Source organism: Rhinolophus sinicus, linkage group LG07 (assembly GCF_036562045.2).
Source record: "Rhinolophus sinicus isolate RSC01 linkage group LG07, ASM3656204v1, whole genome shotgun sequence".
Taxonomy (NCBI): domain Eukaryota; kingdom Metazoa; phylum Chordata; class Mammalia; order Chiroptera; family Rhinolophidae; genus Rhinolophus; species Rhinolophus sinicus.
Genome location: NC_133757.1, coordinates 11,994,730 through 12,006,825, shown reverse-complemented (window position 1 = coordinate 12,006,825; position 12,096 = coordinate 11,994,730). Strand labels below are relative to the sequence as shown.

The 12,096-nt window shown below is 41.3% G+C and overlaps 1 pseudogene; it reads left to right on the top strand.

Annotated features, from left to right (window-relative positions):
* Positions 1-480: 480 nt before the first annotated feature.
* Positions 481-987, top strand: LOC109443870 (ferritin light chain; annotated as a pseudogene).
* Positions 988-12,096: the final 11,109 nt, after the last annotated feature.

Genomic DNA, 12,096 nt, shown 5'->3' with positions numbered 1-12,096 from the left:
TGAGGACTATTTGACTGGTCAATGGTCATTTTAAATTATTAAGGTTTTAGGTTTTATATTGTTTTTAGGTTATAGAAAAAACAATACAAACTAGGAGGAATCTCATCAATGTCAAACCTTCTATACCAAGCACCTTTTTTATAGTTTGAAAAGTACTGAGACGTCCAGTTAGAATATGAACTCACTGTGTGTTAGGAGAAGGGCATATTTGGGTAGAATCCATAGGCAGTGACAGCCCTTAATGGAAACTCTTGCAGGACAGAGTGCCCTCAGCATTCCCCCGATCTGTCTCTTGCTTCAACTCTTGTTTTAACAGAATTTGGACAGAACAGACCCAGAGACACCCCTTCTTCCAGCATCCAACCACCCTCCAACCTCTTTTCCACTCTCAACCCTCAAAAACCAACTCAGCCATCCTTAGTCTCTGAGAGACCAGCCAACACTGTGTTTTTGAGCTTAACCCCTTATTGCCAAGCAACCATGAGGTCCCATGTTCGTCAGAATTATTCTACCAAGGTGGAGGCCACCGTCAACCGCCCGGTCAACTGCATCTGCAGGACTCCTGCACCTGCCTCTCTCTGGGCTTCTATTTTAGCCACGACTATCATGTGGCTCTAGAGGGCATGGGCCACTTCTTCCATGAGTTGGCTGCGGAGAAGCGCGTGGGTACCAAGTCGCTCTTGAAGATACAAAACCAGTGTGGCGGCCGCACCTTCTTCCAGGACCTGTAGTTTTACCCCACCCAAGGGGAGTGGGGTAAAACTCAGGATGCCATGGAAGCTGCCACGGTTGTGGAAAAGAGCCTAAAACAAGTCCTTTCCGATCTGCATGTCCTGGGTTCTGCCGCACAGACCCCATCTCTGTGACTCCCTGGAGAACCACTCCCTGGTTGAGGACGTGAACCTCATCAAGAAGATGGGCGAACACCTGACTACCCTCTGCAGGCTGGCCAGCTCTCAGGCTAGGCTCACCTTCAACCACAAGTAGGAACCTTTGGAGCCCAGAGGCCTTTGCGGGGCCCAGCTACATCCCCCTGGCCTTGGGCTTCTGCCTGAGGCCCTTCCACCCTGCAGCCCTCTCCTATGATGTGGACCAAATTGAAACAACAAAGCTTTTAGCAGCAAAAGAGAGAGAGAGAGAGAGAGAGAGAGAGAGAGAGAGAGAGAGGGAGGGAGGGAGGGAGGGAGGGAGGAAGGAAGGAAGGAAGGAAGGAAGGAAGGAAGGAAGGAAGGAAAGAAACTCTAGCAGGCCAAAGCAATCACTTTTAAGGGGCCCAGAACGTATTTATGTAGGCACGAAATTTTATCAGGAAGTAACTTCTGATGTATAGGTGAGACATGCTCTCATAGACTCTGAATCTGAACTCTCTCAACCTACTCACTTCTTTTCAATCACCGTTAGGTAACATCGTCCCAAAAGTAACTAAGAAATCAAGCCAACGGCCCCGCATCATTGCACTTGAAGTGAGTGCTCTTTCCATAACCTGGAAATGGGAAGCAGATTTGTGTATTATAAAAATCAACTGGTCAGAACTCCTTCAGTTGCAAGTGACAGAAACCAAACTCAAGCTAGCTTAGGCCAAAAAGGTAATTTATTGTCACATATTATTAGACAGCTCAAGTAAGGTTGGAGCCAGGGGTTTAGATGATGTCATCAGGATTATGTCTGTTTCTCTCCATCTCTCAGCTGTTCATCCTCTGGAATAGATTCATTCCCAAATTGACTATAACCACATGGAGGGCCCAACAGTCAAGGCTGATGAAAGAAGGAGGAGGAGGAGGTTTTTTCCCAGATGCTCCCATAAGGGTAAACTGGTTAAAAAATTTACACTGGTTTTGTATTGATCGGTACACTGAGGCCCAGAGCACTCTTCTGAGTCTCTTACCTCATAACAGGTACTCTCGTCTCCCCTCCACACACACACTCCCAACTCTGTCCCCTTGTATTGGTCCAGCTCATGGGCTTCCATGACGATTTCACAAGACACGATGCTCTATCTGTCTCTGTCTTTGTTTCTCATTCTCTTTTTCTTCTCTCCACCCACCAGCCCCCCCCCAATCCATATCAAACTTTAACACAGGACACCAACTGGTCCTGCTTAGGTACATTCTGACCAATCACTGTGCCCAGTGGGATGGATGTCCTGATGTACCTAGGGCATGCCCATCCCCATGGGAACGGGATCAAATCTTGACGGACAGGCCCACCGATTACATGTGCAATTGGAGTGAGGGAAGCAGTCTGCAAAAGGAAGTGTTCTACCACACACAATTAAGAAATATACTCCACCTCAACCACCGAAATCACTGCGAAGCACCAGGATTTGTTGTTTTATGTGATTTTCCCTGATCTCAGTTTTCTGATTCAGTTGAGTCCCATTAAGCCAGTTGAAATAATTCCAGTATGGAAATCTGTCACTGGTAGCTGAATGAGGAAAGGAAAACTTGTTTGTACCTCATGCTGGGGCCCTGGACAGCCTGACCAAAAATGTGTTGCTCAAAACATGTACACACGTGCCTAGGCTTCAAATGTGGGCATGGCACCAGGCCGTGCAGTAGTGAAGCTGCTGTTTACTGCAGGAAACAAGGTGCGGCATTTGACAATTCTCTCCCCTTGGAATCTGGCTAAGGGGGTGAAGATTGCTATTTCTGGTGCAAATTGGGTCAAATAAAAAGGTACTATGCACTTCTTATATACCAGGCCTTATGGGGACATATTAGTGAGTTTTTAAAAGATTCCCTGCCTTCAGAAAAATCACAGGTTTTAGGGAAACACAGAAAAGCAAGTAGCTAACTAGCACAATGTGATTAGTATTATGAGAATGGTATAATGAAGTGTTACGGGAACAAAGAGGAAAAGGTGATTAATTTGGCTGGGGATGGAAGGAATGAGCAGTAATCAGGGAAGTGGGGAGAGAGGGGTGTCACTAGAGGTATCTCAGGGGAGGTGACATCTGACCAGAAGAATGAGTGGGAGTGTGATGACTTAGGAGAAGGATAACAGCGTTTTAGGCAGAGGAAATGGCAACAGGAGGACGGGCGAAATCAATCCGACATCTCTCTAATAGTTGCTGGCCAAGCTGCCACGGCTAGCACAAGGGGGGAGATTGAAGCAATTATTGAGAAAACCTTCTCAATCTTTCCTTTCCTCCTAGCTGTGGAAATTTGTCCGTTGCTGCATTTTTATAAGAGAAAGAGCCTTGATTCCAGGGACCACACAATGTTAAGTGATAGAAAAAATATTTTTTAGACAGAATAGAAAAAAAAACAGAGCACCTGAATTCAGCTGGGGAAAACTAGACTTGATAAGAAAGGAAAATGAAAAACTTTCTTCTCTGTTCTCTCTCTCTCTCCATTCTTCCCTCTTCCAATTTTTTTTTTTGAGGGGGACTGGAGTGGGGGGTAGTTTCACTTCAGAGAGCAAATCCACTGAGCAAAAACATGTGTCTGTATGCAATTGATGCCTTGTGAAAACTTAATAAATAGTTATAGCAGGATGGTGCTAATTACTCAAATAATTTTTAAGAATTTACTAACATAAATATCAAATTAAGGAGCAATCCAGGAATTGATTCCTATGCCCTCTCTTCCATTATCTTGTCTCCCCAAATATCTGGGTAGCTTTTTAGCATTCAACACATCTTTTGAAGATTAAATCGCATTAAATTTTTGCCTTGCTAGGAAAGAGATTACAAATTTATGTGAAAACAAGTCTTTGGTAGAAATGTATGCAGAAATGTGAAGAGGGGTGAAATTCTGGCTAAAAGTCCACAAAATGCACCACAAACGAACAGAAACTGAATGGACCTTGCAGTTTGAGTTTCAGCACCACAATGTATTAACAGTGTGACTTTGGACAAATTTCTTAATCTCTGTAGACTTCAGTTTTAAAATAGGAATAATGGCAATATTATTCAATGTATATAGTTTTTGAACATCAAAAGGGACAATCCATGAAAAAAAATGTTTTACACAGTACCTGGCATACAGGATTATATTGAAATCAACAGAAACTATTAGAAAAGTGCCCCAGAAGCAGTACTGACCACAGAAGCAAACATTACATCAAAATTCTAATCTGGTACCACCTACCTCATCTGTTTGTTTCTTCATCAAGGTGTTACATTAACAACATTTGGGAACTGTCCTTATGATATTGATCCATATTGGATATCACCAGAAGGCCAAGGGATGACCTTCAGTGCTTTTCACCCTCCTGTTATTTGCCAAGAGGAAAGAGAAGGGCATTGGACTCCTTCACTGAAAACCTAGGCCATTTGGCACCACATGAGTTGGATTATAGTGAGAGAAGGAGGAGGTCCTAATGAGATGTTAACACTGGGCCCAAAAGGCCATGACACAAAGCCTCTCCCCTCCCCCACGTCAGAACTTTCTCTTGTTATGCGAACATTCCCTTCAAAAACAACATGTCACTTCATGGGAATTAAGTCTTAGAATTTGTTAATGTGTAACCTTTGAGCTGCATACTTTCTAGAAGACAGAAGGAAGCATAAGCTTCTCACTGAAGTGCAGTGTGGGTAATAGTTCAAAAATGAGTATGAATGTTCCCTCTATGTTACAAATAGGAAGTAGGTACATAATTCAGTGCCACGTGCCTTAAAATATATTTGCCTATTGAACTCTTGACTTGGAATTCATATCTTACAAAGGAGCTGAAATATGAATTCGTGTGGAAACAAGTCATGAAAAAATTTCACTTGGCTGTATTATAACTAGACCTTTTTGTACCTTACTTTTATAGTTAGCTGCTTCAAAACATTGTAATTCATCTTATTTAATATACAAAGAAAAAATTATGACTGATTGAAGAGACCAAATTGAAAATAAACACGTGAACAAGAGTACTTAGGGCTATACACTTTGTGGCAGAATTTCCCAGGACTTCATTCACATACCTGCTATTCAAATTCACTTTTAGCTAGATATGTACACCACAGGGAGATGTTGACCGTTTGTGATTTATTGAAACATCTGAACAGTTGCAAGATACGGCTCCTTGTGGTCATCTATCATTCTGAATGATAATTAAGTACAAAAGGGAGATACAATTTAGAAAAAGAGCCCCATGAAGTTGGGGTGACAGGAATGGGCCACACCATGGTTTGTGTTCATAATGAAATTTGAGAAAAACATATTACCAGAAAAATCATAATAGATATGTTGGATTTTGCAATAGCAAATAAACATGACTTTGCAGAATGGGTGAAAACCATGATTTCTAGTCATAATTAAATAGTGGCATCTTGGGTCAATTTTTCAAGTGACTTTATAATGGTCTTTGGCTATGTCTACAACTGACTTCTCACCTTCCTTAAAAAGCGTGTGACATTGAGACAATGTTGATAATTGTAGAAAGGAGCTGTATACTTTTAGCTTCTCAGTTCAGAAAAAGTCAACCCCAAGTGGTGGCTTTTGAGTCTAGAACCAGGTCTGTCATTTGCACATTTGAGCAACATCAGAACCTCAGTTTCTCCATCTGTAAATTAAAGACAACAATAATAATAGTGCTGCTTCCCCACAGAATTGCTGTGAGAATCAAACGAGGTAACAGATGTCAGCTGCCATTATTAGTATCTGCAAATCAATTAATTTAAAGAGAATTACAGCTGTTATTTCTTCTTAGAGAGCTTAGATGCAGCCTTATGTGGAAGCAGCAGGGTGACAATACATTATTTCCAAAGGTAGCTATTGCCTTGAAAGTGAGATACCCTTGTGCTATTTGTTTCGCAATCCTATTTTTATTCCTAGGCTGAGGGGACATAGGAAATATTGGTCGGTCATACATAGGTATCTAGGAAAATTCATGTGCACAGATAGGCCCAACTATGCATTTGTAAAACACAGTATGTGTGTCTGTTTGTGTATCGTGTATTAAGAGCAGGGATTCTGGAACCAGATGGTTTAACTTTGAACCCTACTTACTTGTTTGTAACCCCGACAAGTAACTGAATCTCAATCTTGCTATGCTTCGGTGTTCTTATCTGGGGGGAAAAAAGAGGTATGTTTGTGTGGATTAAAGTACTGAGAATGGTGTCTCTGCATGCTCTAAATGCCTCCTAAATGTTCATTCTTCATACTATCAAGGGGACCTACATTTTAGCAGCAAAATTATCAGAGGTGATTTACTCTGTTCGAAACATACACTCTTGTCCCTCTGGTGAATAAGAGTTAACCAAAATGCTAGCCTAGACCAGAATCACAACTTTTGGAACTAATGGCCAGAAGGAGGCTGAGTGGCCTGTTACCAAGTCCTTGGTAGCTGCCTAAACAGAAATCCATACCGGGCTTTGAACCACAAAACTATATATCGCAGAACACGATTCGCCCTAACATGGCTAAGTACTCCTCATGAAAAAAGGATCATAGCCAAATACGTTTGGGAACATTTTGTTACACTATGCAAATCAGGTTTCTTTGTTGCAGAATGTCTCAGAACCTTTAATAAACTAATGCGCATTGTGAGTCTCCAGAAGACTGTAGAATGTACAGTTTTCCCGTTTATTTCCATGTGGAATCATTGTTTTCATTTTTTTTATATATATATAAAGAAAGCCTATGGAAATCTTGAGGGATATGAGGGGTTCCTTAAGGCTCAGCTTGGAAAAATACTTGTTTATGTCATTTTTCTCAATTTCAGATATTTTAGACTGGTACATTTTTCATAACAGGATGGTGAAGAACCAAATGTACGCAACAAAATACTCTTTTTGGCAGGAGTGGGTTTCGTGGACTCCTCCCCTGGAAGGTCTTGGGGTCATCTTTGTTGGTAATGAGTTAATTATGGCTTGTCTGTGATTTTAAAGAAAAGAGCCCCACGTCCTTGAGATGGCTGGGGAACACAGAACAGCGTGCACCATGAAAACTAGACTTAAATGTGATCTTTTGGGAACCCATTTGCACAATTTAGAGATGATGAGAATTTCTTTTTTTATGGATTAAAACAAAATTGTTAACTGCAGAGCAGAGGTCAGGTCAGACAGAGAAACTGCTTGAGACAATGTGCTGATGATGATTTGTATTTTATGGTCGCTGAAGAGTTTGAGCTGCTTGTTAACGAGACCAAGCGCCATTACATATATTACCGGCATCCGCTGTAGCTGCAGAGCTATTTTGAAATATCTTTATGCTACATTTGTTCAAAGTATTGTCTTTCTGTTAAAGGAATTCACCTGCATATTAAATTTTCTCTAGACTATACCTCTGATAGTTTCAAGAAATATTTCTGTCTATCTCATTGTCTGAATTTGGAAGCTTTGTATTTTCTTTGAGTGCCATTTCTTCTGAAAACTAGTTGTTGACAAATATGACTGTCACAATGATGGTAAGACTGCATTACCCTGTTGATTTTCTAATTCGTTGTCTGAATTGTAATGACTGAAAATAAGAGCAGTCTCTCTCAAATATTTTGTCATCTTACACTCTTTGAAAGATAAATGGTCTTAGAATAGTTGTTGAAATTCTTTGCTAGAATTGAAGTTTTAACATCAAGGTCTATATCCGAGAGAATGTAGGTGGCATGGATTACTCCTTTTTGGGTAGGTTTTTCTCAGCTAAGCAGGGGAATTCTGTAGGGTCAAGTCTAACGTAAAGAAGAGAACATAAAGGAAATGGATTTCCAAGTAAAAAAAAAGAGAGCTGGAATGTATGTTAAAAAGAGTACCGGTCCAGGCCTAGATCTGTCAGGAAGCCGTGGGTATATCAGGCAGCTATCCGATGTCAATTTCCATATTTATGAAAGGAACAGACATGAGTAATCTATAAGAGACACTTTTTCATAAAAAGTTGGTATGGAAGGAGAGGAAAAAAAGGAAAAAATAAGGAGTCTAGTGACTAACTGTAGAATTCTTTCCATATGTTAAATGTGGGAGAAAAGTCATATGATGAGGACCCATAATCTGTATTCTTCAGTTACCGTTTCACATGTAGATTAGTAACGGCTATTGCTTTTGGGGGGGGATAGCATTTCCAAACTTGACTCCATTTTCTGCCTGGAATTTTGTGTGCTGTATGCCTAGAATGTTTTTTTGCGTTTTTCTTTCTTTTTTTTTTTTTCCACTTCTCATTTGAAAGGCTTTCACTTACTATGCCTATAAGCTATCATGTTAAGGCTCAATGCCAGTGAAGTTTCAGGGAAAAGAGTGAGAAAATTATTTAAAAGGACTACTTTTTGATAATGGCAGTGTTTTGACAGCTTTTGACAGGCAATTTAAAATAATGCAACCTCCTGGATTACAGCCAACCTCTGAAATGGGCTGTAATTTAGAATGATGGCAGCTCCTATGACCTCTGTATTGGAGAGTCACTGGAATTAAAAAAAAAAAAAAATCTCCAGTTTAGGTTTATATTTGAAAATCTGGCTTAAATGTTCTGACATGTAGCCATTTTATTTAATGAAAGGACTTGCTTGTCCAGCTCCAAATACTTGTTCTAAAGCTGGGGAAGATTTCCTCCCTTTTTGTGTGTGGTAAAATTCTTCTTCTCAGATTCCACTCCCGACCAGATTGTGGGCATTCTAATGAGCTGGTTGTAGGCACGTCTGCCCTTCTCTCCACTGGATGAAATTAGACCCACCCGGGCACTGGTAAGTATATCAATCTGTCATTCTGCAGTGAAGTCCTGGGCTGTTACAGCTTTCAACTTTCTCCTTTCACGCCAATGTGTTGTCTTGGATTCTGAGTTTGGTCCTCAAGGCCCTTCTGAAAAATAGATTCTATTACTCCCTTAATTCTGAAAGTTAAATGCTTTTTAAAGAGTTGTGTAAGTTAAACATGAACTGGGTATGCAGTGTAGGATTTTTAACTGAACTGCAGTTCTCCAAACATACCAATATATTCCAAAATTGCCAGTTGCAGGTCATAAAATATTTACATTATGGAGTAAATAATGTATGTTTAGTAAGAAACGATGAAATATTTATAGTTTTTCTAAAGATATTATATGGGGTTTTTCCTCTACCACAGCCATTTTTCTTGAAGCAGGCAAAATAGGCAACTTTAAGAGCTCTGGGAACAACAAGGAAGCGTCTACGAAGGAAGCAAACGTTCTGAGGCAGTAAGTGGAGGAGCCTCCGTAAGGAAAAGAAACAACAGCTGATCCCAGATATCAAGATACGTATTTCATATGATTAAAGGTCTAAGGAGTCATTAGCAAACAATTTTGGTATTTTTACCATTAAATTGAAGAGTTGCTAGGCCCTGATCTCGTGACACAATCATTTGCCAACGCCATTCTGTGGGAGCGTGTGAACCTCAGAGGATGGTATGACTATCCGGGCTTTCAAACGAATACATTTTTCAAACCTCTCCCACACCCTCATTGACCCTGAAGAACTATCGCAGTGTTACTAAATCTTCATGGCACATGTTTGGGAAGGCGTCTGAAGAAGCTTTTAACAGGAATGTTCAACAGAATCACCTAAGAGGGTCTTATAAAGAGATTTTCAGGCTCCCACCCACTCTCAGGAATTCTACTAGGATCCTCTAGTGTAGGGCCTGGGAATCTTCATTTCTGAAAAGCTTCCCAGGTAATTCTGATGATCATCAGGGTTTGGGGACTGAATGATGGTAGACTGAATATTGGACCCCAAAGATATCCAGGTCCTAACCCCTGGAACTTGTGGATGTTACCTTATATGACAAAAGGGAGGTTATAGATATAATTACATTAAGATTCTTGAGATTAGCCTGGATTAACTGGGTGAGCAATGAATGTAATCGCTGGTGTCCTTGTAAGAGGGAGACAGAGGGAGATTTGACCATAGAAGAGGGAAAAATGATAATAAAAGCAATAGGCTAGGCTTCTGGCTCTGAAGATGGAGAAAGGGCCAAGAGCCAGTGAATGTAGGTGGACACTAGAAGTGGAAGAAGGTGAGGAAAGAGATTCTCTCCTAGAACTCTCAGGAGGAACCAGCCCTGCTGACATCTTGCCTTTCGCCCCGTGAAAGAGATTTTGGACTTTTGACCTGTAGGGCCGTAAAAGTTCTAAGGTACTATTTGTGGCCATGTGTTACAGTGGCAATAGGAAATAAATACACACATCATTGCCCTAAGCCACCTCAATTTTAATAGTCCTCTGTGGCTAAACACAACACTTCAAGCCAGAGCATCGAGGCCCTAGGACTTAACCCATTCCCCAACTATGGAGGGACACAACAGCAGCCTTGACTCTAGAAAATACTGCTGCCCCCTCTTCCCATCAACGTGGAGCACCTCCCTCACTTTCCCTTGAGGATGCCACTGCTGCCCCAAAGGGAAAAGGCAGCAGTGTGGGACCGTGGCCAATGACTGCATCCCTCAAGCTTGGACCTCAAGCCACAAGAATTCATCAGAACTCTCCTGTGTGCTCAGCACTCTGCCAACCACTGTGGGGAATTAGGGAGTCAGGAGAGGTCACTCCCCGTTCTCCTGCTGAGTACAGACACTGCAGAGTGATCAGACACTTAGGAGCATTTTCCAGGAATGCCAAAGCTGAGGCTCCCCTGTCTGCACAGGACATTGTCTAATTTTGGGATAGGACAAATGCATCATTGCCGTTTAGAGGAAGGATGATGTCAAAGCATGGGCTTCCCAGTTCTACTGTGATTAGAAGACCTGGAAATCAAGTCATTTGTACAGAGTTCTAGGCTCTCGGCAAGCTGAGCGATGAACAAATTATCCGTGCAACATTTGAAATGTATTTTCCAAGGTGGGTGAGTGTGTGGGGGGGAAGGGGTATCTATATTTTTTATCAGTACTTGTTCCTATCAGAGCTCCTCTCAGTGAAAGAAAAAATAAGATGGCAGCTGCATAGAGCTGGGATAGCATCTCGTTGCTATGACAACAGTGTCTGCTCTGCTCCCAAGCTCCATCTGGTATTTTCAGGCCTAACAGCCAGGTAGCAATGCCTAGTGGAAAAAAAGGCATCAATAGAGATTCTTCAGATCAAGCACAAATGAACACAGCAACACCATGCCCTTTCTATGAAAAACAGTGAATTACTTCAGCAGCAACAGGGCATTACAAAGACAGACCACTTAATACATAGACCATGCTGAACTAAGCAGCACAACATGCATATAAAGTAAAAGTAGCTGTTGGGGCTGATGGGGGACTTTTTCCTAAAGGCAAGCTGACCACGCTCCCATGGGGTGATTCTCTTCTCTCCTGCTCTCTTTCCTGGCCCTGCATTGTGGAGCTGTGTGTGCTTTAGGTAATATGGATGCAGCAGCTCTTACCTAACCTTCCCTTCAGATTTTATCCTTGCTGATTACTGTTCCCTGGTAGCTCTGTAGAATTTATGAGAAGCTGAATTTCAGTTCTCCTCCATGGGCACACGCTCACAGAAAAGCATGCTTTTAAAACACAATACGACGCAGTTTTCACCTTCCCCCACTCCCATTTTGAACACAATGTAGTGAAAGCACTTCCTTTTTCATCCTTAATAATAACATCATTAAGGATGCTACATCTTTACAAAGATACCATTTATCTAAAATACGATGCAAGGTGACTTTACAGCTACGTTGTCATGCAGTATTTGGGGCACACTTATACTAAACAATTATTCCCTGTTTATCTGACTTTCAATTTTAACAGGGTATCCTGTATTTTTATTTGCTAAATCTGGCAACCCTATTTATAAACAGAGACATATGCTTTTTCAATTCAATTGATCACTTAGGCTCTGAAAGAGTATATCAAAATGTCAGTACTTTGAACTGAGTGTTGGTTTCCAGCATTGACTGGTTATTAAAAGGAACATTTAAATGTTCATTGTTTACACCAAAAACGGTTGTTTGCATCAAACTTTACATACACTCATTTTTTTTTCCTTCTCTCAACACAGAGTTACTGGGCACTTGCTCCTTGCTTGGCACTGGGATTTCCAGAGCTGGGAATTCGTGGTACACAAGACCACCAGGCGTTCCTTCGTGGCGCTAACACCATGCTATGGCTCCTGGATCTTATTTCAGGACATTTGCGTATAAGCACTTTGGTATACAACGACCCATCAGACATGGTGTTGCCCTCTAAGAGCAAATAAACTATACTAGGTCAGTTGTTCCATACGCATCTTAATATCTCCCCAAACCTCATCA